General features: G+C 31.5%; 1 long non-coding RNA gene across 1 annotated transcript; it reads left to right on the forward strand.

Annotated features, from left to right (window-relative positions):
* Positions 1–705: 705 nt before the first annotated feature.
* Positions 706–6422, forward strand: LOC129913237 (uncharacterized). Its single transcript, XR_008772011.1, has 3 exons — positions 706–3103; positions 3175–3338; positions 5831–6422. It is a non-coding gene; the product is annotated as an uncharacterized LOC129913237 (long non-coding RNA).
* Positions 6423–6636: the final 214 nt, after the last annotated feature.

Here is a 6636-nt window from a genome sequence, read left to right on the forward strand (position 1 = left end):
AGTGAAAATAAAATAATAATAAATAAAATAAAATAAAATAAAATATAAAATAAAATAAAATAAAATAAAATAAAATAAAATAAAATAAAATAAAATAAAATAAAATAAAATAAAATAAAATAAAATAAAATAAAATAAAATAAAATAAAATAAAATAAAATAAAATAAAATAAAATAAAATAAAATAAAATAAAATAAAATAAAATATGGGGCTAAGTTGTGTCTTATGTTATGTTGTAGTTTTTTAGGTATTTGTTGTTATGTTTGTTTGCTTCTTTTTGTATGGAACTTATTTGCGGTGTTGAATAATGTATTGTTGTTGATAGTTAATCCGTCGTTTAACATTTTGTCTTGTTCTATTTGGTATGATTTGCAAATCTCGAACTCTTCAGTTGCATCAAGTGTTTTCCTTTTCTTGTTTATTATATGTAATGGTATTAAATTCGTTTCAAAGTTTGTGTAACTATGGTTAACTAGTTAATTCACCAATGACTATTTATTTATGTATATTTAATTCTACTTAACTCACCAATTTTCTGCTCTCACTTGCTCCACCGAAGGTTTTTTTATGTCTTTAATACAATATTTTGCAATTCTAAATCACATTATTAATTATTGTTATTTATAGTTAAACTAGATTAATTAAATAAATTTAAATTTAAATTATTTAATATTTTGAATATTATTTTAAGTCTAAAAATTATGTTAAATTTTAATTAATAAAGAATTTTAATATTTAATATTTAATTATAAAAAAATAATTAACTCGAAATATAGTTTTTAAATAATTTGTTTTATTAATAATAATAAAAACATTGTACGATGGCAGTTGTTTTTTTAACAACTCTCTGCTATAAATTTAATTGTTTAATTTTAAGCTTTAAATTATGTTAATATCTATTAAGTTAAAATAAAATACAAAAAAAATGAAATAAAATAAAATTTAATGATTAAATAGAATATATTTGTTTCTTGTTTTGTGTTTTTGTTAGTTGGCTGGTAAAAATGTTGTGAGCCGTCTGGTAAGTATACGTGGAATGGAGCATTTCAATTCCATCTTCAATGTTTTATTTAATACTTGAATATGAGATATACATAGGTGAGAGTGAAAAAATGGCAACTATTTAGTCAGTTAAGAGTAAAATGCCATTCATAGAGAGATGCGACCTGCGTCTGCGAATTACGAATGTTCGCTGAATTTGACATTTCAGGATATCTCGCTAGGACCGATTGTATGATTTTTATGTGGAACACTTGGCAAATGACACACGTAATTGGAGGGTCCTGAGCGGCAAATTCATGTTTAAGCCACGTTTTGATCCGTGAAGTCTAAACCACTTTTTGGAGGATGCTTTGCTGAGTTGATATGTCATGTTAGCAAAAGATCACAATTTTTTTTAATGAAAACAGTGAGCAACAAAATCAAACTTGTCATAATAAATTCGAGGGTCTCGAAACAGCAAATTCAGGTATACACGCTTTGATAGCGGCCATACGTTAAAGAACGTATGCCGTGACTCGACCCCTGATAAATTCGCGTCAACTAAGTAAAAAAATTCATACATGCTCAACTTTTCAATGAAACCCTTTTTGAGAGATGGTGTTTCGCTAAGTTGATATAAAGTTAGCGAAACATGACATTTTCTTATGAAATCATGGAACGATAAAATCAAAATTATCACAACTAATTAGAGACAAATTCCGACACACTCAAATTTTCAGGAGATGTTGTTTCATTAAGTTGATATCAAGTTACTGAAACATCAAAAGCATTATGAGAAAACAATGAGTGACAAAATCAAAATGGCCACAACAAATTAACGACAAAATAATGGCAAATTATCAACCTAGTCACGTTTGGCTTGGTGATGACGTGATGAGTGTTTTTGCTAAGTGGACAATCATTAAGAAATCAACAGTAAACGCCGATTAAATTATTTTTGAGATATTTTCTGGAGTAGATAGGATCATTTTCTTTAGTTGGTTGTACAAGATTTCTACTCACATGAACTTTGTATTCCAATAGATTATAGAACATAGTGCCTGCCTACCACGTTGTTTTTTTAATCGCCTAACCGGTCAGGTTTGTTCCTAAAAAATGTAAATTGAAACTTGATTAGGCACAACACAGGTTAGACATCGCCTCTAGTACTATCATAAAGAAGTAGTTCGTTCGTTATCTGAGTGAATACGAGGGTGCATTAGATCGATTTCAATAATAGCCCTGTTCCTTTGGGAGGTGGCAAAGTACTGCTAGTAGAGTAGTTTATTAGCACTTTCAACGAATTCAATTTGGGGGCGCTTTTTGGTCAAAATGAGTATATTAGCTCTGTTCATTTGGAAGTGGTAGTTTATTCGTTAGTAGAAATCTAGTACAACAACTACACATACCTCTATCTCCTCGAGTAGAAGATCACGTGTTAATTGTAGTACTAGATCTATACATGAGCCCTTTTGCTTTGGGAGAAGTCAAAGTACTACAGGAGTGTTTAACTAGCACGCCCTTTCAACGAAATCAATGCAATTCCCATCTGTATGGGAAGAAGAGAATGAGTATTTCTAGCAGTAAATGTACTAAGTTATCTACTCATGAGCAAAATACCGCCTCCATAGAAACGGCAGTTATCTTAGCTATTGTACTAGATTTCTACGCAACAAAGGAACGCTGCTATTATTCGCCCATCTACACTCTTTGTAAAAGCATTATTTTAATTTTACTTTTACGTTACGTTTTTGAGGTAAATGGCGTAAATGCATTGGAAAATGTGCTTCGTTTCGTAAAAGAAGAAAAACGTTTGAAGAGATGTTTCGGTATTAAAATTACTTTAAAACACTTTAAACAAAACGAAATATTAATAATACTTCTAATTTCAATGTGTTAAATATAACAAAACTAGAAAACAAAAAAAAAATAGTTAAAAGGTTCCAAAATGTTAATTTACACATTTCATACAAAACCTGTCGAAATATGTAAAATACACTACTAAACACTGAATTAGAATTTCTATTCCATCTTTGCTTCAAGTAATTAACAATCAGTTTTTAATAAAAATCTGAAAAAGAAGATTTTAACCATGCTTCCAAATTCATCAGAGAACCATCGGTAGGTAAAAAAAGCAATATAAAATAGATACAAATTGTTGCTAACATTATCCTAATTTTATAATGTTTCAGCACACGAATTCGATGAAAACCAAAAAATAAAATCATCCTCTTAATATCCAACTTCTCCTTTTTACGACAATCCATTATGAACTTGAACAGATTAGATGAGACAATCAAAGTCGATATCATCTGTTTCATAAAGCAAATCAAGATGACGTAAACCACTTCCCAAGGTAATATTTTAAAATAACAAATAAGATTTAGAGTTCAGGTTTGAAGTCTATCAGGGGAAAAATTCGCTATAATAACTTGTATTATCGAGAAGAACTTCCGTACCTAATTCGAATTTCTAGTTTAATCTTTAAAAGAAATAATGCATTTTAAGTTTGTATCTCTTTCTTTGTACAGCGTGGCACTACTTCGATCTCGCTGTTGAGGGGATCGTAGTGGGGTGCGCCCGCATGACCTCAGAAATGGGCGGAAAGCCTACCATTTGTTTTGTATTGTTCCATTTCTTATTACTGAATGCTGGTGTTTTGCATTTGGTCGTTACTGGCTTACTTAGAGGGACCAGCGCATTAAGGCGGCTACAATACGTTGTGGATTTGGACCTTAACCGTTACAAACTTGTTTTATTTCACTTCTTTTTGCATTGGTTCATTTGAAAAACGGAAACAGGTAGAAAAACTTTACTAAAAAAACTAAGAGCTTTAGGTTTCAACGAAAGTTTTTTTTTAATGAGGATTGCATCTTATTTAGAAAATAGAGGTTATGCCGTTATCTTCCGTAGTGAATGTTCCAAAAAAATTTATGTTAATTCTGGCGCTCCACAAGGAAGCCACTTAGGTGCCTTATTGTTCACTTTATATATAAACGATGTAATTACAATTATTAAAAACTCTTTTCTTAGTTTAGTTTATTTGTTTTACCTCTTTTCTTTTTAATTAAATGCAGACGATATAAAAATATTAAAAGAAATATCTTCAGTTAGTGACTGTCTACAACTTCAAGAAGATGTTCAAAACTTCAGGGAATGATGCATTAAAAACGTCTTATTTTTTAATGTTGACAAGTGTAAATCAATGAGTTTTACACACAAAAAGAAATTAGTCTTGTATAATTACTTGTTTGACTCTTGTCTATTAACTAGAAAGCCCGTTTTTTCTGACTTGGGGATTATACTTGACCCAAAACTAACATTCACTAATCACTATGATTATATTATTAATAAAGCTAATCGAATTCTCGGTTCTCTCGTGATTTCCAGGATCAATACGTCTTAAAACTATTATATGTATCATTTATAGTGGCACACTTGCGTGTGCACTATAAATTCACGCTTCTGCGCTTTCCCTCCGGGTTGCAGTCGAAAACTCCGGGCCGGAACATTCTTATCCATGGTTTAGAGGCCAACTATAATAGACAAGCGCTCGCATTGGCTTATGTCAAAATTTAACGAACTGCTTTGTTCTGTTTCTGAAAACATGAGCTCTTACCATAATGAACATATGCTCGCATAGCTTTATGTAATTTATTTTTTAAAAAAGGTTTTTATTTAATCCACACTTCTTTTATCAATCTTTTTATTAAGTGAAAATTAATTTAATTCTTCCATACACCTTGCATCCATGTTGCTTTATTCATTCCATGCGGTTCAGAGCGCATATGCGAATATGCTTAACGAAAGTGAACGAATAGCGCATATACGCATTATGGCTATCCCATAAGAATTGTGGGTGTTCGACAACTCACTAATGTCATTTTTACATAAGCCAATGCGAGCTCATGCCTATTAAAGTTGGGCCTTTACTCTCCTGGCTTATTCTTCTTCTTCTTCGATCACCTTCAATGGAGACGGGACCCAAGAATGTTTCTCTGGAAACAATCCAATAAATTTTCACCGCCTTTGTCAAATCCATGACTCTGCACCAATAGCAGTACTGCGAATTTAGGAGTCGGTCCAAAGGCAAAACTCATTAACTACATAGAATTTCAATAGCAGTTAGTGAGTTAATGCTTTGAACCGACGATATGGACACTTTAGTTCCTTATAGGACTTTATTGTCAATTGCCTGCTCAAACCAAAGTACCAGCAGGGGTTCGCAATAGTTATACTTCGTTTGATTTCAACCCTGGTGCCCTACTCTGTATTTCTTTCCGAAAGTCAATTATATTCGAAAGTGCTTTCGTTCCGCTTTTGAATTGGAACTCTGTAAAACTTTGCAGATGGAAAAAAAATATTACTTAATACTATTTCAACAAGCTGAATGGACTTTTGAAAGATGATGCCTCTTGTAATGTCGCATGGCAGCGCGTCGCCGCCATCAACATCAAATCGATAATCATCATTGATTTCAAGGCCGCGTATGATAGTATCTAAAAAGACGAGCTGCAAAGAGCCATGCCTAGTTTTGGTTGCTCCGTGAGGTTCGGCAAAGACCTTACCGATATCTTTGACGTCAAGAAAGTAAAATGTATTTCTTGACAGGAAAGGTCTAGATTATTTTTGAGGTCTCTAGTCTGATAGTTTTGCTCGGATTAACCCAACATATCGCAGCACATATCATTATTGGACCACTCATCATGGGCAGCTCATTATAAGGAAGTTCTTCTTTTGGGAAAGTTTATTGTCTCAGGGTGCGGTTGAATATTTACTTTAGCTCAATAAAAAAATTAAGTGGTAAAATGTTTATTCAACATCGTATTTCTTTGTTCTTATTTTCAGGCTTCAAAATGGCCTTAAAAAAGATTGGAGTGTTTCGTATAAGAAGGCAGAAGGACATAAAAAGAGCTAAAAATTCCTAACTGAATCATCAAAAACAAAAAAAAAATGTTGATTTCATCGCTTGTGAGTAATAGATCTAAGTTATTCTACAAAGTTATGTACAAAGTGAATCCATCATTACGAACTTATTTATATGTTCGATTCTAACAAAAAATGAAGCCGACAAAAATATTTCATAAGCATATTTTTATACTACAAACATATTTATGTTAAGTAGTTTTTATAATTAGCATATAAGAAAACCTGATGTTAAAAAAATTAGCTTTAAGAACTTCCCTAAACCATTTTGATTTGGTTGATTTCAAATTGGTAATTTAACTGGCTAGGAAAAGAATTGAGTTTTGAAAAAAGATTAATTTATTCTTCGTCTAAAGACAAACTGCTTATGTGTGATGATTGCCTTGAAGAACAAAATAATGTTATTGTTTATTCGAGTTACTTCTTTATACTTGCGAAGAAGCTCGCATGAATTAATATATTATTAGGTTTTTTTTATTTATTGAATTGAAGATGGATAAAGGTTAAAGTATATATGTGAGACGTTTTCTTATGTGATTTATCTCTACGGTAGGTGACTTTTTCAGTAGATCTACTTCCATATCTAAATCACTAAAACGATTGCCCGAAGGCACATGTGTCCTAGAGGCCATGAGACTTTAGCTTTATCAAACTAGTTTTTACGTTTTTTGCACACACGTGGTGTGAAGATAAGAAAAAATGCACAGTTTGTATAAGAAGTGTTTGGG

This window comes from Episyrphus balteatus, chromosome 3 (assembly GCF_945859705.1).
Source record: "Episyrphus balteatus chromosome 3, idEpiBalt1.1, whole genome shotgun sequence".
Lineage (NCBI taxonomy): Eukaryota > Metazoa > Arthropoda > Insecta > Diptera > Syrphidae > Episyrphus > Episyrphus balteatus.